Source organism: Canis lupus, chromosome 21, assembly GCF_048164855.1.
Source record: "Canis lupus baileyi chromosome 21, mCanLup2.hap1, whole genome shotgun sequence".
Lineage (NCBI taxonomy): Eukaryota > Metazoa > Chordata > Mammalia > Carnivora > Canidae > Canis > Canis lupus.
Genome location: NC_132858.1, coordinates 49006065 through 49028526, shown reverse-complemented (window position 1 = coordinate 49028526; position 22462 = coordinate 49006065). Strand labels below are relative to the sequence as shown.

Genomic DNA, 22462 nt, shown 5'->3' with positions numbered 1-22462 from the left:
AAGAGCTGACTTTTCATGTTCCTTTCTCTTACGTATTTGCTTGTTATGCTATGAGCGGCAGACACGCAAGAAAAGGAACCATCAAATATGGGTTTATCCAACATTTAAGGGTAAATCTCTGGTCTGTCTGTGGACTGGAGGAACAAACACTGACCATGTGCATGAGACGGGCCTTTGCTCCCCAGGATCTTGCCCATGCTTCTTAACCCTTCCTGGGACTGGCCAGCAGCTAAACACCAATCAGACTAAATGTCAGCTCATAAATATCTAACTGGGCTGGCCTCTTTCTGAGACTCTAGGTACAAGTGCTTCTATTACTCACCAGATATAGCTGCTGCAATTTAGGAAAATGCTTTTCTTTTCCAGAACTCGAGAAGTCATAACTCATGTCCAAAGGCCTCTTGTGGCCAGATGAAGTGGGATCCAAGCTGCAAAGCCCCTCCACGGATGCCCCCACTGTCCAATCAGCATCTGAATGAGTATACTCACACGCGTAAAGCTGATTGTAAAATAGAGGCTCTTGGTGTTGTTTTGTTTTATGACAAAGGAAACCAAAAACGTCCCGTATCAGTGTGTTTCCTGTGGGTACAATTGGTAAGTGGGAAATGGGGAGCTTTAGCATAAAAATGTGAGCACAGTACTCTTAAAAGTTACACATCTATGATTTTATTCAAATATAGGTTTTGAGTCCCATTCTAGAACTGATTTAATCCCTCCCATTCTGAACCCCTTTCCCAGTGTTGGGAAAGTCACAGAAGTCAGAAGTAATCTCTACCAGGGCAGTGGTTTTGAAGAACTACTGCAGTATCTTGGTTGTATATAAGGAGACCACAAGGATAAAGACTTTATGTCCCACAGCCAGTGTGAGCTGAGTGAGGGAAGTAGAAAGGGGCCCTGGTGTGCAAAGATGTCAGGGTTGGCACTTCTGCTTTGATTATGGCAAACGTGGGGGGAGTTTGGGCTCTGTCCCAGTTTTGCTGCCTCTGACTTGCTTTATTATTTTGTATTCATCCTGTGAGTTCTCTGGGCCTCATAATTGTTCATCGTAGGGCTGCATAAGCCAGGTATTGTGACAGAAAAACTGCACAGTAACTTTGCATATTTGAGGGTTTATTCTCTGTGGACCTTAGGCTGACATGTGGGGAAAAAAAGGATGGCCACATTTCTCTTTTCTCTTCTTTTCCTTTTCTTCCACCAGAGACACTTCTACTTGCTGTAGTTGCAGGAGAGGTCATCTAGGAAACAATGGATCTTCTCAGCCTTCTGAAACCCTCTGTTTAGTCTTCAGAAATACTGGGGCATGTTTTCCTGAGCCTGCTTTCTCTCAAAAAGGGGCACCAAAGGAGCCTACATGCCCTGGTGGAGACCATACCACTGGGTGTACGTGAGGGACTATTTCCTTGTGGGCAGGTCTGCGTACTTTGCTCAACCAACACGAGCCTCCTCTTTCCTTATGTCACCATCTCCCCTCTTCCCTTGTGCCCCACCAATACCAACCTTCTTTCTCCTCCTTGGGAAAAGCTCCTCCTGGTTTTAAAATCTTCAGTTAATGGGGTTATATCTGCCAGGAATGCTCCTTCTCACTAATTTTCACCCAGGAAAGTCCTACTTACCTTCAAGCCTTGATCTGAGGCCCACTTCCTTAAGGATACTTTCCACGGCACCCCACCAGCCACAGTCCCAGGTTAGGGACTCTATGACAGACTCTTTACAGTGCGTATTGCAAACATAATGGTATGGTCTTGTATGTGTGTGTGATCACTTATTTATTTAAAGTCTGTTTATCCCGGACTATTCCGTGATAGAAGGACTACACCTACTGTATTTGGTATAATTTCCCAACACTTAGCAAAATGTTTGCCACAAAGAAGGTATTTAATCAATATTAATTACATGGATTTTTAATTTATTTTCCAGCAAATTTCTAGACCAGTCACTATCTGATGTATATATGATATAAGCCATAAAGATGAGTCACATACATAATTTAAAATTCTTAATAGAAGTCATACTAAATAAGGTAAAAAGAATAGGTGGAGGGTCCTCGTTCTGAGTGAGATGAAATAAGCACATCCTACCCTTTCTGTCCAAGTGATTACAGCTATAAAACCAGGACAAGACACGTGGGCCAGCTTTCTAAGGACCCTGAAAAGAAAATTGCAGTGGAAAGATTGGGAAAGAGCCCAAATTTGAAGTACCATTGATTTGGCAGTGAGCTTACTGGTTTTTCCTCCAGTATCTCCTGACCCATACTCAACACATCTCAAACCCTGAAAGCTGACTTTAAGGGATAGCCAGAAGAGGAGCCTCATAGCTCTGGCTCAAGGAGCATGAACTTCTAATGCACAGAGGGGAAAACTCATTTTATTTGTTTTTCTTTCTTTTCTCTATTTCATCCTAATACAGCCCCCAAACAATCCTGTGGTGGCTGGGAAATGGCTGTTTACAAGAAGCTGAAAGAGCCAAAACTCTGAGGAAGTGTAATTTGCAATTATTGTGAGTATTTCTTTCTTATTTTGTTATGAATGTTTTGTTATGAATTATTGTGGGTATTTCTTACTTTGTTATGAATGTGTATGAATGTCTTGTTTTGTTATGAAGAAAATAAGGTATTTTCTTCTTTCCTCTATCCTTTTATTACATAACATAAGGTATGTTGGCTTTACATTAGAGAACTTATTAATGTTACATTGTAAGATTTAAGTTATGGGATATCAAGAGTGACCATCACCCACGTACTTTGTATCCTCCTCTGGAGAAAGGGTTAGCATGTTCTCAGTTTTATGGAGGGTAGCTGTACCATGTAGGGAGGAGTATTATTTTGTTATTTCATTAGATTATTAAGTGTGGCTTAAAAAGATGTGTGTGGATGTCAAGTTGACAAGGGATGGACTTATGATGGTTAATTTTATTAACACAACCACACTACCCAGGCATTTGGTCAAATATCACTCTGGATGTCACTGTAATGGTAATTTCTAGATGAGATTAACATGTAAATCCGTTGACTTTGAGTAAAACAGATTACCCTTCATCCTGTGGGTGAGCCTCACCAATCAGTTGAAGGACTTAAAAGAAAATAGTCTGATGCCCCCCAGGAAGAGGGATTTCACCTTTCAGAGGGAATATTCCCTTCAGATTTGAACTGTCACATTAACTTCCCTGGCTTTCTAACCTGCTGGCCTGCCTTACAGATTTTAGACTTGCCAGTCTCCACAGTCACATGAGGCACTTCTTGAAAATAAAGCAATCTCTTTCTCTGTTTCTATGTACATGTGTGTGTACGTGTGTGTGTGTGTGTGTGTGTATGTGTGTGTGTCTCCCTTTATCCCTCTCTCTGTTTCTTTGGAGGACCCTGACTAATACCAGATAAAAACCTACCTCTCCATTCAGTGGAGGAACAGTTCCAGTAGTGAGATGCAGATTCCCATTGCTTTTCCCCCTTTCTGTCCTCCCATTGCTTGGCCATTTTTTGGTAGAATCATGGAAGTGTGTACAGAATAGGGTATAACTAGAACTCCAAATTCCTGCCTACAAGAGTGAAAACAAGAGCCTCTTGGAAACTGAATGTACTAAAGAGACCATCATGAAGGAGGAGCTCAGGAAAGCTGTCCATAAAGTTGTTTAGGAACCCCTGAGCTGCACATATGTGAATCCAGTTCTAATTCTGATACCAAATACCTTGAGAATTAAGCTGACAGACCACTACCCATGCCACAGGTTGGCCATTGGGTGGCCTACACTGTGATAGATCTAGAGAACTGTACAGAGGCTTCAAAAACTGAACTGACATTGGAACCACAACAACAAAAGATGGGTTGGAATTTGTAGCCTGAACTTAGGCCATTCAGTTACTGTCTATAACTAAAATAACATTTCCCATGAAACTGAAGCAAAATCAAGAGTCTCACAAGTTAATATCAAATGTCCAGGATATAAAATTACTCAGCACATAATGAATGATGAAGACTAAAACTCATGTAGACAATGACAATCTACAGAAGCAAACGCTACGATTACTCAGATGTTGGAAAATAAAGTTATTATAAATATGTTCACATTGATATTTGCAAACACTTGAAAAAATATTAAAATTGAAACTCAAAACCATGAAGATACAAAGAAGAACCACATGAAAATTTTAGAACGGAAAAATATAAGTAAAAAACTCAATGATGGGTTCAAAAACAGTAGGATATAACAAAGGAAAGAATCCATAAACATGAAAAGAGGCCAACAGAAATGATCCAATCTGAGCAACAAGTGCAAAAACCCTGAAGACAATTGAAGAGAACTTCAGGGGGCAATAACAAAAGGTCTAACATACTTATCTAAATTTCAAGGTAAGAAGAGAAAGAATGTGATGCTGAAAGGATGTATTAAGGTATAATGGCTAAAAACTCCAAGTTTGCTGAAAGACTCAAACCTACAATTTTTTTTTTTAATTAAAAGAAATGCTTTCAGTTATATTGAAGTATGACTGATAAAAATTGCCTCTCTTTGGGTTGTAGGATGAGATTTTTTTGAAAGCTTAGAACGTGATGGTTTAATATATGTACACATTGTGGAATTGACACTATAATCGAGTTAATTAACACATCTATCACTTCATATGCTTAAAATCTTTTTGAGTGTGGCGAGAACACTTTAGCAAACTTCATGTATATATTGCATTATTATTAACTATGATCACCCCCCCATACATCAGATACCCAGAATTTATTCATATTATAACAGCAAGTTTGTATCCTTTGGCAAACATCCCCATTTCTCCTAACCCCCGTCCCTGGGCAATCACCCTTCCTCTCCATTATCTGTGAGTCCAAGTTTTTTAGATTCCACATACATAAGTTAGATCAGATAGTGCTTGTCTTTCTGTATTTGACTTATTTCATTTAGCTTTAATGTCCTCCAGGTTCACCCATGTTGTCCCAATGGCAAGATTTCCTTCTCTTTATGGCTGAATAATATTCCATTGTATGCATATACCTTATTCTCTTTACCTATTCATCTGTCAGTGGGCACATATCTTGGCTATTATGAATAATGCTGCAATGAACATAAGAGTACGGGTAACTCTTGAGATCCTGACTTTATTTCCTATGGATATATATCAAGGAGTTGGATTGTTGCATCTTACAGTAGTTCTATTTTTAATTTTTTTGAGGAAGCTCCATATTGCTTCCCATAATGACTACACCAGTTTACATTCCTACCAACAGTGTACAAGGGGTCCCCTTTCTCCAAATCCTTGCTTACACTTGTTATCTCTTGTCTTTTTGATATCAGCTATCTTAATAGATGTAAGGTGATACCTCATTGTAGTTTTGATTTATGTTTCCCTGCTGCTTAGTGATGTTGAATATTTTTTCATATACCTATTGGCCACTTGTATGTCTTCTTTGGAAAAAAAGGTTTGTTCAGATCCTTTGCCCATTTTTTTAATTGAGTTAATTATTGTTTTGTTATTGAGTCATAGGAGTTCCTTACACATTTTGGATATTAACTCCTTCTCTGATATATGGTTTGCAAATATTTTTTCCTGTTCCATAGGTTTCCTTCTCATTTTGCTGATTATTTATTTTGCTGTAAAGAAGTTTTTACCTTTGACATAGTCCCACTGGTTTTGTTTTATTGCCAATACGAACATGGGATATCTTTCCATTTATGTGTGACTTGCTCAATTTATTTAATCATTGTTTTATAGTTTTCAAGGCCAGATCTTCTGCCTTCCTGGCTAAATTTATTCCTAAGTGTTAAAAATTTCTTGATGCTATTGTATATGGGATTGTTTCTTAAGTCCTTTTACAGATAGTTTGTTGTTGATGTACAGATATGCCACTGATTTTTGTACATTGATTTTGTATCCTGAAACTTTACTGAGGTTTTTTTTTTTATTAGTTCTAAAGTTTTTTGGTAGAGTCTTTAGGCTTTTCTATATATAAGATTATGTCATCTGAAATGTAGACAGTTTTAATTCTTCTTTTCTGATTTGGATATCTTGTATTTCTTTTTCTTCTCTGATTTCTCAAGCTAGGATTTCCAATAAAATGTTGAATAGAGATGGTGAGAGTGAAAAACCTTGTCTCATACCTGATCTTAGAGGAAAAAGTTTCAACATTTTCACCATTGGATGGGATGTTAGCTGTGGGCTTATCAAATATGGCCACTATTATGTTGAGGTACATCTATACTTTATTTGTCAAATTTTTTTATCATGAAAGGTTGTTGAATTTTGCCAAACACTTTTTATATGGTTATATTATATGGTCTTTAGCCTTTGTTTTTTATTTTTCTTTATTTTGTTAATGTGGTGAATCACATTTATTGTTTTGAATCATCCTCGCATCCCAGGCATAAATCTCAACTGATGATGGTCTATGGTCCTGTTAATGCACTGCTGAATCTGGATTGCTAGTATTTTTGGAGTATATTTGCATGTATGTTCATCAGAGATATTGACCTATAATTTTATTTTCTTTTTTTAAAATTTTATTTTCTTATAGTGTTTTTAATCTAGCTTTATTATGAGGGTGATTTGTGCCTTGTAAAAGGAGTTTGAGAATATTTCCTCTTCTTCATTTTTTTGAGGAGTTTGAGAAAGATTGGTATTCTTCTTTAAATATTTGATAGAATTATTCTGTAAAGCCATCTGCTTCTGAAATTTTTAATCTACTCAACCACTCTGTTCTAGATTGGAAAAATTAATCCATTTGCATTTAAAGCAATTATTTCATAGAAAAAGGCTTACTATTGCCATATTATTAGTTATTCAGTCTCAACTTACCTATTCAGCATTGTCTAATTGTGTTAGAGCTATAAGGCAAAAAAGAAGAAAATAAGGGGGAAAAAAGGCATACAGATGGGAAAAAGGAATAAATCTATCCCTATTCACAGATAACATGAATGTCTTTATAGACAATCCTAAGGAATAGGAGAAAAAAGCCTTCTAGAATAAAAGTGAGTTTAGCAAGGTTGTAGGTTGTAAGCACAATACACAAAAAGCTGTACTGTATTATATAGAAATGTATTTCTATACATTAGCAAGATACAGGCAAATCAAAAATTTAAATAAATAAATATATATATATACATATATATATAATAGGGTCAGAAATGAAATATTTAGAGAAATTTAATGAAACATATACAGATTCTGAAATCTGAAAACTATAAAGTGCTAATGAAAGAAATCAAATAAGACCAAAATAATTGGAGATAACATAACATGTTTATGAATTGACTCAACATAGTAAAGTTGTCAATTCTCACAAAATTGATTCAATACGTTCCCAATTAAAATCCCAGTAGTGTTTTCTTTTTCGCAGATCTAGGCAAACTAATTCCAAAATTTATGTAGAAGCAAAGGAACTTAGAATAGCTAAAGCAATTTTTAAAAAGAAGATAAAGTTCAAGAGATTATAATATTTTAAGATTTTACTGTAAAACTACAAGAATCAAGATAGTGTGATATTGGCAAAGATATTGCCTCATAATGAATCATCCCACTAGCTCTGGGGTGGCCATGATTAATAAGCCTGCTGGTTTGCCAATTGACATTTCCTTTTGTTTGAGGTGGTCCTCATGAATGAACATTTTGCTGTAAAAGCATTTCCTTAGGTGGGTGGTGCACTTTGTCTTTCACAGGATCCAAATCTAAGTTAATTCTAGAAACTCAAAGTGGAGAAAAAGAACTAGTGGATCAGCTCTGGAATAACAAGTTGGCTCTGGGATCTATAGCTTCTGGAGCTGGTGAGGCAAATATTCTAAATCCAGCACGTGGAGATCTGAGCCATTTGACATATATTCTGCAGCCCTCCAGATTTTCTTAAGAAGTGAAGTGAAGCTGAGCATTGTGCAGTGATTCTCAAACTTGATCATGCATCAAAGTCGTCTAAAACACCATAAGTTTCTGATTTAGTGTATCAGGTGGGAGATAAGAATCTGCCTTTCTAACAAGTGCCTAAGTGACACTGATGCTTCTGGTCCAGAAACCACACTTGGAGAACCACTGGAGTAGTGTGTACTAGTAAATCCATATGTGAAAATGTACAGAATGCAAAGATAAATAAAATGAAGCTAATTATCAGTAAAATGAGAATGCCTGTAACATTCACTTCTTAGGATTATTATAAAGCCCACAGGCATAGATAATGCACGTGCACTTGTACAAATTATCAAGTGCTGTACAAATATAAAATATTTTATATTACCTTCAAAATACAGGACTCTTTTGAATAGCGCTGTACCACAGTCCTTCATCTTAAAGAATGAAGTAACATTTGTCCATGTAAATCATTCCATTTAGGAAGTACAGCTAAGCAAGGAGTAGTTGGCATCTAGGATTAATAAAAGGTGTATTTTGTGGTGGAATGGATGATGTATTTGATCTTGTCTCAGTTTCTAGGCTACAGCAATATCATGAAACTTCTGCGACTGACGTTGGAAGAGTCTCAGATTTACGATTCAGCTGTTCAGTATTGACTGCCTGGAGCCTCACATTCATGCGGAATGGCAGCCCTGTACGGTGCCTTCTTGCATTTACTTCTATTTCAGAGCTGCTACTCTGAAGATGTGGCTCTTCCCGTACTCTGCTTCTTTACTCAGCATCTCTTTGAAGCTCCCACTGCTGGTTTCAGTATCTTTTGGGAAAAAGCCTGGACAGCAGCCTTTAACTGCTGCCTTGTCAAGAGACTTCGCTGGGGCCTCTTACCTGCAACTACTTGGGAATCTGGCTCCCCTTTCCCTCTCCCCAATTCCCACCCTCCCATTTCTTTCTTAGAAAATGGAAACCATCCTAGGTAGTTAACAATCCCAGAGATAGCCTCATGCTGTTATTTTTGAAGCCTCTGTCTGCACAGTAGTGAAAGCTACTTCCCCAGTTGCCTACTAGCTAGGCTCCAACCATTCTGCTCCTTTTAAGCCACTTCCTACGAGGCTTAGTTTCTTTTCATTTAGAAGACTTAGTATGTAGAGTAATGAGAATTCCTCCCTCCTTAGGACTACCTGGGACAGACTGATCCTTAGTGATGTCTGCCCTCGGTTCTTTTAGTCTCAACTCTAGGCTTTAGCCAAGGTGAAGGAGGAAGGCTTGACCCAATGTTCCCATCCAGGAAACCCAGCCATCGCTGGTCAGTGAGGGTTTCGAGCCCTAGTAGCTCCAGTATGGAGATAGGTAGGGTAAGTCTGCACCCCTTCCCTCCCTTATCTCCACCATCAAGCAGGTGAGAACAGAGTTATTTGCTCTCTCCAATGTTTCAGGAGGCCCCCTGAGCACACTTTTCCTCTGTTAAGAACCATATTGTTGATAGGGCTTTTTCATCAGTGACATGGACAGATTGTAGATTGATTCATAAATATCCTGAAGGCAACCCTTTTTAATTTCACATCCATTACGTTTACTGAAATGTATGGTCTTATACAAGTATTAGCCTCTTGAGGCCGCATTTCTCAAACAGAAATTAAGGGACTAGGATAAATATTTTTTAAAAATGTACCCGACTCTTCAGAAATTTCCAATGAGAAAAATAATGCATGTATTTGAGCTTCATATCACTGATTCTTGACCCAATTTCATTTTATTTGTTTTAATTATATAGTTTATAATGGGATATTTATCAGATTGAATCATATGAAATTGGGTTTTGTAGGTCAAAAATGGTTGAATACTTGCTATGGCTCAACTTAATATAGTCTAGTAAAGATAATAAATGGACTTAATATTTTTTACTGAATACCATGGGATCAGGTTCTAACTAGGCACGATCAGTTAGGATCTAAGAAATTTTTTACACTCCAATTTAACATCAAAGAAATCTCTTTGTCCTACTTCTTTTTCTTCCTTTCCATCCTTCTTCACTTCTGGGAAACCAGCTCCTGGCTCCTCTACCTTGAGCTGTTAGCTTGAAAGATCTGCTAAGCCTGGGGATCTCAGTCAGTACCTGGCTTACAGGTGCATGGAACTTTATCAGACTTTTTTTTTTTTGCATGAAAGTTCAACCAATGGAAGTACTCATAATTTTCTTTTTCCAGAATTTGTACCACTATAGCACAAAAAATCAGGAACTGACCAAAAATTGTTTTTATTTCTTTACTTATTTATTAGAGGGAGAGAGCAGGCTTGAGAGACCACAAGGGAGGGGGGAGGGACAGATGGAGAGGGAGAAGCAGGCTTCCCTCCAAGCAGGGAGCCCAACATATGACTTGATCACAGGACCCCAGGATCATGCCACATGACCTGAGCTGAAGGCAGATGCTTAACCGACTAGGCCACCCAGGCGCCCCATGGAACTGACCAAAAATTGTAATAGCATTGGGCTCAGCTTTCTCCTTTGCTAGCCATCTGTTTCTCCCTCTCCTCGTGTCTTCACCAGGACATTGTGCCCTGGTGAGTTGAGGTGCATTCATGGCAGCCATCCAGCCAACTCATGTTCACTTTGGCTCCTTTGGCTTCATCTCCTTCTGCCGGAAAGACTTGTTTTGAAGTTTGTTGTGCTTTTTTTTAAAAAAGGAGAAAGTAAGGGCTATCGTATAAGGTGTGGTGATGAATACCTGATATAACTATCAAAGGATATAAGGTGTCAAAGCCAAGTGGGACTCACAGTTTGAGACACTGGAAAAGATACAATCTGTGTTTTTCAGGGATTCCTTTTGGAGTCATTCCTCAGGTACAGATTTTAAGGAATGTCTCACGCTGATTTATTACTATCTCAACTTTATTGGCATTTGAAGAGGAATAGTGTGACATCCTTGGAATATTTCAACCGGAAATCTCAACTCTTATATTGCTCAAGTCGGTTCCAAATGGTTTTTTAAAAAAATGGAATTTTGAGAGTAATCGTCTATTACTGGTTTCTTTTTGGTTCCTGCCACATCTTGTGTACTCTAGTTTCTGGACCAGTGCTTATTGAAAGGGTTGATTTTAAACAAGAATTATTTCCCTAGCAACTAAAAAGAGTTCATTACTTTGGGGAATAACACCAGCTGAAATCATACACAGCAAAACAGGTGCCCACACAGAGCCAGGGCCCTCACTCAGAAGAAAGGCATAAAAAGATGGGCTGCCACCTGAAAGGCAATGCTCAGAGCCTTGGAGCCTGGACTATCACTCTGCCTCTTTGGTTGGTTGCACCCTCACATGTCCAGCCCCAAGCAGCCCACAGCTCCTTCCTCACTTCATCTTCTCCAGGGACCTGTGTTTCTTCTCATTCCACAGCCTGCAGCCCCATCCCGCTTCCCTTTCCAAGTGGGAAAAAGCACTAATGGGCCTCCCAGGAATAAACACTCCTGTGGATGTTTCATCATCTCACTACTTCTATTCTTTTGTTTTGTTGTTTCTTCACACTTTGCCAGCTTGGGTCGTCCCTATTCTTATTCTAGACTCCATGTCTTCTGTCCTACTCCATCTCTTACAGAAGAGAATATTTTAACTCACCGAGGTCCCATTCCCAAGTCTCCAATCACAATCTGCATCTCCTGCCCTCCCCTGATGTAGAGAATGGATGACCCCCGTCTGGCCCCTTTTGCATGTCAGCATCCAACTGTTCCACTTATCCATCAAGAATCTGGGGCACACGGACCTCTCTGTTTAGAGATGAATACCTACTTCCAGAACAATTCAGGAAATGGACCTCACAGTGCTCCTGCCAGAAATATTGCAGAAACTGCTATTGGTTAGTAGAAGTCATTTAAGACTTATACCCTCCCTTTGTTTTTGCAAGTTCTCTACCCTCTGGTAAGTTAAGTCACCCAAAACTGGCAGACTTACTTAGCTGCTCTCTCAAGAAGGCTTTCTCAAAAACAAACAAACAAACAAACAAACAAACAAAAACAGTATTATATTTGCATTCAACTGAAGAACTCTGTGAGATCAATATTTGAAGAATGTGCCTGGGAATCCTACAAACGTGCAGCTAAAGATAATGCTCACTGTCCTCCACATCTGTTACGGAGCGAGTGTGTTGGACAACTTTCTGCTGCACACGTTTTCTGTATGAGAAGTGCTGCTGACTCTGATTTGGCTTCTTCCACGTACTTTTACTCATTTATTCTTCACCTACTTCTCACCTAATTACCTTGCTGTACTTTTTTTTTTTTTTTAAGATTTATTTATTTCAGACAGTAGGTGTGCACAAGCATGAGAGTGGAGAGGGAGGGAGAGTGGAGAGGGTGAGAGGATCTTAAGCCCAGCAGAGTCCAAGGTGGGGCTCTATCTCTCCACGCTGAGATCATGACATGAACTGAAATCAAGAGTTGAACGCTTAACCAACTGAGCCACCCAGGCACCCCTAACTTGTACACTTTAAATATTATTGCAAATCATCTTAAATTCTTTCTGAAAAATGGTAGGTTACTGGTAAGTACTCCAGACTGACTGTAGGCTAAGAATGTGGAGAGGCAGCGAGGCCTCAGATGTCACAACATGCTCACATAGCACGATCACAGCTGACGCCTCCAGGACTCAGCGCCACCCTTGATGCCCTGAGCCTTCAGGCCTAACGCTCAGGGGTGTGTATGTCCTGTTTTGTCCACAGCTTCCACGTGGAACCTGTACTGCCCTCAAATTCCTTGTTTGTTTCCGCCTCTGTGGTTAACTTCATTTTCAAATCAGATGCTTTCCAAATTGGCCCCTCAATTCAGGCACTTCAGGGTATTTGAACCATCCAAACTAGCCTTCTGGAGAAAGGCCTTTCCCCAGTACAGTACTTTTCAGATTTCAGTTCGCTGCATTCTTCTGCACACCTGCACCATTATTTTGCTCAGAATCTTCCTTTCAATGCTCTCGTTTTTCCTGTTGGACCTCAAATGCATGGAACTGAGTTCATCATAGTATTTGGTTGCTGATAGCCTCTCGCCATTGACCCTGTCACGGCTTCTTTTTCCTCTTTTTGTTAGTTACTTAATTCCTTTGAATAGTGTAACAAGTGTCTGTAACCTACCACCCTCAGTGAAAGCCAGGAGGTGACAATCACCTAAAAGGCAGCTGTGTGATCCCTTCCGCAAACTATCTTCCTGCATCGTGCCACCTCAGAATCATCTTGAAGCTTCTGTTTATTATGTTGCTTCCTTTTCTATTTTTTTAAAGATTTTTTTATTTATTTGATAAAGAGAGCACAACAGTGGGGAGCCACAGAGGGAAATGGATAAGCAGACTCCTTGCTGAACAGGGAGCCAACTCAGGGTTTGATCCCAGGACCCTGGGACCATGACTTAAGCCGAAGGCAGACACTTATCTGAATGAGCCACCAAGGTGCCCCTGTTGCTTCCTTTTCTAAACAGTCTCATTTCATCAATATGTATATCTAAAAATGTGCATTTTTACTTCAGTTGCTCTCAACCTTAAGAAGAGAATCTATGTGTGATATTTTGAGTCTTACTTTTTCCACTTTACATTACACTTTATTGGTTTCTTTGTTTTTTATTTATTTATTTATTTATTTATTTATTTATTTATTTATTTATTTATGAGAGAGAAAGAGCATGAACAGGGAGCAGAGGGAGAAGCAGACCCCCTGCTAAGCAGGGACCCCCCCCCCCAATGTGGGGCTCAATCCCAGGACCCCAGGACCATGACCTGAGCCAAAGGCAGACACTTAACTGACTGAGCCACCCAGGTGCCCCATACACTTTATAGAACTTAGATTTATCCTTGTTCTGCATGGCTATAGTTCACTCATTTTGACGATTGTGTAATATTCCATTATGTGAATTTATCAGTTTTTTCATCCACTCTTCTACCTACATTGGGGATGGGGTGATTTCCATAATTTTGCTATTGTTCAGAGGGCTCCTATGAACCTTTTTCTGCATCTGGCCTGTTACTCAAGTATAAAAATGTATGTCGGGCATGGACACACCAGTGGTTCGTGGGGGCAAGCAGATGTTCAATTGTTTTCCAAAGTGGTCACACCAGTTTACTCTGCCTCCAGTCACATTAAGGTATCTCACGGACCCATACCCTCCTCGACCATTGCTAATGTTAGATTTCTGAATTTAGACCACTAGGATTACTAATCTCACTGGAAAAAAAATAAATTTATTTTAGAGAGAAATACCTAAAAACTAGTCTCACTTGTTAGAAATAGAAGGAAACCATGAAAACAAATAAATAAAACCACATTTTAAACTGTCACTGAGATTCTCTCACCTACAGAAGGCATTTAGCTGCAGGTCATTGTTCCCTTTGTTAGAATGGAAAGCTAGCAGATTTGGAGAGTATTAGAGCCAAGGACTTAGATCTGAGATATTCTGACCACTGAAAAGGAAGTGACTTTCTCACTCTGTGATTAACTGGATGTGATTTCACATATTCTTAATTCTTAAAAATCATCCGCACTGCCACCCACACCTTTGTCCTAAATCAGATCTCAGGGGACTTCCTCAAATAATCTCTGTTACTTACAGTCAATTCCTGGGTGACCTTCGGAGGCTCTGATGCATATGTATCTATTTGAATAAATTCTTTTTATATTTCATATCTGGAAAGAGTGCATTTCTCAAGTGGAACTAAAGAGGATAGCCAAGTCCATTTGGATCTTACACTTTGCTTCAATATTTAGAGGTTCCTGCTGTATCTAAGGCTCCTGGCTGAATGTCCTCATTTATCCGAAGTGTTTCTGGCCTTCCGGTCTTACTTTAAATGTTTTGTGTCACCCAGGTTTTAACATTAAGCTCCCTTAATTGCTTTGGAAGTGTGTTTTAATAAATTATGCTTTAGGAAAATGAGCTTTCGTTGACTGTAAATGACAGAAGGAATAAATAATTGGAGGCCATGTTCAATACAACTTTGCATGGTTATTAAACTTGTACATGGGTCCCTCCTGTCTTTCCATCTAGATCACCAGCTTCTAGAATACAGGAATTACCCTACATTTCATGTGTATATTTGTTGGTCCTCAGCAAAATGTTGAATGGTGGGCATTGAATGAATACTCGCAAGGGAGTATCACTTTAGTGATGGCAGGAAAATTGGAAGTGATGATGAGCTCAGTACGGTTTGCCAACTTTTGCTTAGGTCTCAAAACTGAAACTCAAGACTCTATGTAAGGTAAAGGAGATAACTGTGTCGTCAAGGGGGGAACCTGGGTTCTAGTTCAACTCTGCCAATCATCAATTGTGCAACCTTGAGTGTGTTCCTTAGTTTTCCTGTTTTGAGTGGTTACTCTGTAAAATGTGATCCATGATTCCTTCCAGCTTTATTTAGGTTTAATAAAGGCAAGGCATGGACCACAGAGCAGATGCCTAAATGTTGCTAATTCCCCTCCCCAACTTCTCCGAAGGTGGTGTTCTCCATGTGGAATTGAAACTCACTTAGAGCTTCTGCTCATACATAATAATTAGCATTAATTTTAGCTACAGCTAGATTACATACAATGGATTCGTGTGTGTTGAGTTTCCATTGCCTTGATATATGACATTAGGCAAGTATTGTCTTATGTCAGCTATCCTTAAATGACATCTGAGTTATCTGTCATTCTCCTGAGATCATTCCTGTAAAACAGAATGGGAGAGCCTCTCTAAAATCATGTTGCCTTCCCATGCGGTAGACTACTATAATACTGTTTTTCTTTATAAAACCGGTCTGATGGGTTGATGAGTGATAATTCTGCTTCAGCTCTGAGCACTAAACGTTCTCTCACCTCATACATAATCAAAAGGAAAGATATTCAGGGTTTTGTAGACACTATATCTCTCCCAAAGGATTTTACTGACCCTAAAGAGTATGTGCTAGAAATGAGGGATAACATTTGGGTTTCATGTGGGATAGGGCCTTGCATACTCCAAGACACTGGAGGGAGAAGGCTGGAGAATGTTATTCACAGGAGGCCAGCATCAGATTCTGGGCAAATCAACAGGGGTGCTTGTAATATATGAATCACGTCCATTATCTGGCCCACACTTAAGATTCTGAGTCTGTCAATGAAGTTGGTCAAAATTGGCAAAAATGTTCATTCTAGTCTCCATGAACACTGGAGAGCTATAAAATTGCTCTGAGTGGAAAATTCAACTCTAGCAGAAATTACAAGTCTGCAGCCAACACCACCAAGCAAACTGAAAACCAACCAGAATATTAAAAAAACAAATGACCACAAACCATACAAAATGTTCAAGTCAGTGGTATAAAGAAAAACACTCCAAGGACTCCAAAGGTCTGATTTATTAAAGACCTGAGTTCTTGCAAATGCATAAAATTGCACAATTACTCATAGAAAATCAGTCCTCAATGCATTTTGCACCAGGTAGAAGATATATGAAGAAAAACCCCATTTATATAAGGAGCCCAAGATCACTATGATTTATTAGGCAATTTCCCCACGTGCAATTCTGTGTGAGCACCAGGCCCAGCATGGAACCCTAACCAGGAGAAGAAATCAAGATGTGGCCAGAGGGCCCAGAAAACGTCTGGATTAAAGGGCGTGTTTGTGTGCAACTTGGCAGTAATGGGATCAAGTAGGGAGGCTGGAAATCTTAAAGAAAGAAAAACATATCCCTTGGGCTCCAGCAACTAACTAAAGAAGGAAGGTTTTCCCCAAGGAGAGTCTTTCACTCCCAGCTCACTCTCCTCTCTTCCCAGGACAAGGAAGGCCTGACCAGAGCCCCCATTCCTCTTTCCAGAAGGCAAGGGTGGCCAGATCACTGTAGACCGGCTCCCACCCCCCTCTTCCCTGAGGGCTCCTTCTATTGTGCTCATCCAGAAGGTTAAATTTTGCACTGAGCTGGACAGAATTATTATGCCTCAGGGATGCAAAGGCAGGGAAGAGGATACTGGACGGTAATCGTGAAGTCATGTTTGTTGCTGAGAACAAAGTGTATATTTTACTCTAAAAATGCCTAAAATTGCTCTCTCTGTGATCCTGGCTGCTACATCTAAAACAGATTGTTTGGGATGCTGGAAGTCTTAGGGAAAGTTCACCTAAACAGATGACTAGGAATAACGCTGAATCTCTTCCCTGCTTCCATCTCATGAATTCCCTCAGGTAGTTTCATGGAATATTGCCATGTGGCGCATTTCCATCTTCAGGCACTCACAGAATATTTAAATTACACAGCTGGAACTCAACATGAGATTATATTAAAAAGTTTAATTAGAAAATACATGTACATATATCAACCCAGGCGTACGTGGAATATATATATAGAGAGATGTGTGGGTGTACTCACACATACGTATTTTTAATATATATACATATTCCACAGACAGAATTCCAGGAAAACTTTGGTCTGGAAAACCCATTCCCTTTCTTTTAAGAAAGCTCGAGGTATATGCAGCCTTCTTTCAGGCAGTTTGAGTGTGGTGGATTGCAGTCTAACGTGTGTACCCCACCTGCAGAAGGTGGTGGGCTTCCGTGTCTCTTCCTGCACTGAGTGTTGGCGCGGAAGCTGCCGTCACACCATCCTCTCTTCTCTCCAACTAGATATTTTCTTCTGCAGAAGGTTTTTTTTTTTTTTTTTTTTTTTTCTGCAGAAGGTTTTTACCTGGTTTCTTGGGTTCTCTTTCCCCCACCCCCCCAGTTTCCTTACTTGGCTCTCTGACTGCATTAAGGAAAACAAACAAGCAAACAGCTAACTTATCAAAGCATCCCTTTTCAAAGCCACCATGCAAATTCAGAGAGATGCAGGTTCTAATCTTGGCTTCACAATTTGCCAACATCTGTCTGCACCTCTGTTTCCTTCCTTACCAAATGAGGAGACTGATTAACCAACTCAAAATGTAAGCTAGGGCCTGAGCCATGCAAAGTGCTTAATAAAAGGTTAAAATCATCATCATTAATATTAACAGCTGCTTGATGATGTCAATAAATCATTAGCAGTTCAAACTCAGATTTTTTTTCATATATACGTGCTTGTGTAGATATCCCAGATGTAGCCTTGGGTGTCCTCAGAAGTCTATCCAGGATGTTGACATGGAAAATCCACTAATTGAGCCCTTCCCTGCTGAATCAGTTATTATTCCATTGTCTTTACTTAGCCTCTTGCTTATACATCAAATGTATGCATTATTTTTTATTCTTGCACTTGCTCAATGTTTCTGTAGTTCTACGTGTGCTGTAACTCTTTGCAGCATGATTTTTTTATCCTGCTTCATGAACAAACCAAAGGTCATGGCCGTGTCCTCACACACTTGGTATGGCACTTGCTCTCTATAAATGTTGTAGGTAATCCTGAATACAGTGGGTTCATCACATTTTAAGAGCTTTTCTGTAAATTTGGTTGTTGGTGATGTTCATGTTGCTCTTTCACGTAAGTCCGCCTCCAGTCAACACTGTCTTGAGAAGCAAACCCTTTGCAAACTGCATGGTTTTTAGGAGGAAACTCACAAAAGGGAAATTTAAGTTAAACATACTATTCATATATTTTGACCCAGGACATGACCAAAAATGTAAAGGCAACCATGTATCTTGTTAAAGATACTTTAAAATAGATCATAAAAAATAGATCAGAGCATCAAAAATGAATAAGTAAGTAAATAAATTAAATAGATCAGAGAGGGCGACTGTTCTGATGTCAGAATGTGGTTAGGATGATGGTAGTAAAAGCACACTTGACCAGTACTTTGGCCAGCCTACCAGGATACACAGGTCATCGATTCAAGCAGAATCGATGTTTCTACGGAAGCCTGAGTGATGCCAGGATGTTATCACCATCCTCAAAGCAAAGATGTCTGCTTTTCAGTTTCCCAACCGATGACAACTTACCAGCGATGACTATCAATGGACCACGTTAGGCATTGTGTTTATCACTCCGCATTTTCAGAGCCTTGTGAAGCTCAATTGTCAAAAGGTAAATATATAAAGTTCCACGGTTAAATGCAAAAAAAAAACCGTATCTCAGCTTGAAAATAAACCTATATTTGGGGACTGGCTCAAGTGTTATATTTTAAGGAGATAAATTGAATAATTACTGCAGTTGATGAAGTGGCTAGGGGTATTAAACGCCTTGCTCCCATGCTTTTTTGAGTGAGCCTACCAAATACAGCCCTTGGCATTCGTAAGGATGGGAAAGAGAATTTCACGTTAAAAAATCCTCAAGGGGTACCCCCCAAATAAATTTGTGTCCCACTTGGTTTTACCAATGAAAGTTTTAGTGACTAAGTGGTTAATTGCAGGGTAGATAGAATATTCTACTCATTTTATTTTTTTCAGTGAACTAAATGATGGAAAAGAAGTATAAAGTGTAAGGATTGATGGATTTATGGCCTAAAGTGAGTGGAACCATGCAGAAGTTTTGTGTGTGTGTGTGTGTGTGTGTGTGTGTGTGTGTTTTGTCTTGTTTTGGGGCCCATCCTGATTCACTATGAATATGTTTTTAAAAATCAAGGAGGAACTTGTCCAAACCTCAGTTCATAGGAATGGAATTAATATTGCTGTAAAAACAAGAGTGGGGGGGAATAAGCTCTGGAACTCTGGCTAATAGGAACCACTGAGCTCAGCAGCCATGTGGACGGTGTGACTCATTCCGGGAAAGAGCTCCCCTCGGCTGCTCTCTGATGGGCACCCCACCACTTCCAGCAGCCATGAGCTCAGCTCTGTAAATGAAGCTTATTACGACCCAAAGTTGCCTAAAAACGATGTGTGCGATGCATCATCAATGTACTTGAAGACACTGACCAGGATTGTGAGAGATGAGATGTGCGGATTTTTCCCCCTTTTTATGGCCTTTCTTGTAAAGTGAAAAAAAAAAAAAAAAAAAAGAGTTGGAAAAATAAAGTTTTGCAGAAAAATGTCAGAGTCTTGTTCAAATGAAAAACATTACGGGGAATTATTTATTTGTTTGTTTATTTTACCCCGATTGGTCCTGTTTTCAAAAAACACGACACATGCCATTTAAAAACTTCAAGATGGGAGCAGAGAAGTCATACGCTTCCACTTAAAGTAGGTTCTTCTAGTCTCCCCAAGAGTATTTAAATTGTCCAGGGAAGCCTGAGGAATAAATGCAGTTTTCGGCTTTTTCAGACGGGGGTTGCTGCTTTATCTTCCCAACCCCTGCCTGCGGTCTGGCCTTGAACAAATTTCCCAATTAGCTCAGAGGAGAAAGACTACTTACCACCTGGTTGAAACAAACTTCTACTTCACATATTTTATCAGATTATGCTGCAGTGATGAGACTTCACAGCTCAGTGGCAAATGCACCATGGTCTCTTCCTCCATGACACTACGCAACTACCTATCTGTGGGGACTTGGTGACCGGCTGCTGAGAGTTGCACCAGGTGGAAGAGAGCTCTAGAAGGTCTTGTCTTAGCAATTCAGGGCTTAGCTCAGAATAGACCCTCACCAGCTTTGACCAGAACTAATTCCATGATGCCAGGACAATCTTCCTGTGTGCCAGATATATTGGATGGGCCACATGAAACACAGCCACACATGGAATTGCACATCAATGTTAATCATTTGGAGCTGGGCCTCCAATTATTCCTTCTTGGCATGGAGGTGTCTATGAATTCCAGAATGACTGCAACTCATGTATTGTAAGTTGTCCCGTCTCTTTCTGCCTACCTCCTTTCTCTTGTGAGCTGATATCAGAGTAGGTGAAACGCATTGACCATTTTGAGTTTAGATATCATCAAGCTAGACATTGAGCATATATTTACCTTAAAGTGCCCGTATTTTCATAAGCCACATAATTCATCAATTGTTACCCAATTGAGAATTTATTTGTGTTCTCTTCTTCATTAATATCAGACTTTACATTTTTCTATTACAACACAGTAGAGAAATCACTAATTGGAAACTGCTTCCCCTCCAGGAATCCAAAAACTATGACTCAGCTTTCTGATTAGGAAAACAGTGCTGTTTTCAAAAATTAATTTCAATAGTTGCCATTCAATGACTATTTTGAAGATAGCTCGAGGATTTTGCAGCTATCTTGGAAAGCCCATCAAATATATTAATAATAATTGTATGATTATGATTAACTCTATTTGCAGTGTTACCATCTAGTATGTGAAGACATCTGGCAAATGCTTTGGAATTATATTGTTTTGAGTCCCTAAATAAAAGACATTAATCATGAGAAATTGAGAAGCTGCTATAATGAGATACTACCCTTGGAAAAATAATAAATTAAGGGAGTTAAATAATTAATAATTAAGGGAGTTAAAGAATTCTGAGGTGAAAGATCGAATGGTCCTGAAACGTTTCACTCCTCCAAATAAAATTTTACTCCAGACTTTAAAATATTGGAAAGGAAAGAGCAGGTTTGCTTTTCTGGACACAGAGAATGCAATGGGCAGCGCGGAGGCTGCTCTGTGGTAGAGGGCTTTCTGCCCCCTGATGGGTCTTTTCCTTGCTCCCCTCTACTTATGATGGTTTTGGGGCACTTTCAGAAATCTCTGGGGCTCCAGGAAGCACAAGCTCAAACCTGCTTACCTACCCCAGCTACTTACTTCACAGACGGTGCACTGGAGGTACAGGGAGATCAACCATAAACTTAAGGGACCTTGAAAATTGAAAAGCTGGATGTCTAGAAATAAAGACTGAGGTTTGGGGCTCTTAGAGTATTCTATGACTTTTTTAAGAATGATTTTATTTATTTATTCATGAGAGACACAGAGAGAAGCAGAGGCATAGGCAGGGGGAGAAGCAGGTGTCTGATGGGGAGCCCGATGCGGGATTTGATCCTAGGACCTGGTGATCACAACCTGAACTAAAGGCAGACGCTCAACCACTGAGCCACCCAGGGGCCCCTCTTACAGTATTTTATTAGCAGACTCCAAACCTGAAACAAATTTGAACAACACTTGCTAAATAGACATATAACACCTCAATTGGCATGCATTTATTACGTCTCTGCTTATTACTGGCATGGGCAAGATACCCTAGGTGCCAGGGGATTTAAAAAAAAAAAAAAAGTCCCATCTCTCACCCCCAAGGAACTTGTCTAGTTGAAGCAGAAAATTTTTTTAAATCGATTTTTTCTGAACCTAGCAGCCATCCATCTCTGCATTCCACGAGCACTCACTCAATAAATATTTAACAAGCATCTTAGTTATCAGACATCCACGATGTCGGCTTCCACCTGCCTCCGTTACCTCTTCTGTGCTACCCTCTCCCGCTTCACGGCCCATCCCTTTTCCCCTCCTGATTTCTGATTTCTTGCTCCTTTTCTCTCTCCTCGTCACCACCACCATCTACAACATCGCTGTAAGCTAGTGAAAGTCTGGAATTTCTTTCAGCCTAGAAAATCGCCTTTCATTCCACACTGGAAGATAAAAGGATTAAATGCAAATGAAGGGTTGAGAGCACAGGTGATACTTGTGCGACTGGATTTCAGTTAAAGTGCAATTAATCAATCCATCATCAAGCATAAGTGACTGATAAGGAGGCTCTTTCCTGTTTTCAGAGGTGCGGCGGGTGGGAGGGGGGCGGGAGGGCGGGCAGAGGCATGGGCCTGCAGCAGCCAGGAGCCAGGGGGCCCGGGGCTCCCAAAGTCTGGGCACTTTGGCCCGGGACCCCCAGAGAAGCA

At 39.8% G+C, this 22462-nt stretch overlaps 1 long non-coding RNA gene across 2 annotated transcripts in view; it reads left to right on the top strand.

Moving 5' to 3' along the window:
* Positions 1 to 372: 372 nt before the first annotated feature.
* The window catches only part of LOC140613163 (uncharacterized), a 45514-nt gene continuing 23424 nt past the window's right edge, over positions 373 to 22462 (top strand). For both annotated transcript variants that reach the window (XR_012014324.1, XR_012014325.1), the window contains exons 1-2: positions 373 to 594; positions 2407 to 2496. This is a non-coding gene — a long non-coding RNA (uncharacterized lncRNA). The remainder of the gene's footprint in view (positions 595 to 2406; positions 2497 to 22462) is intronic.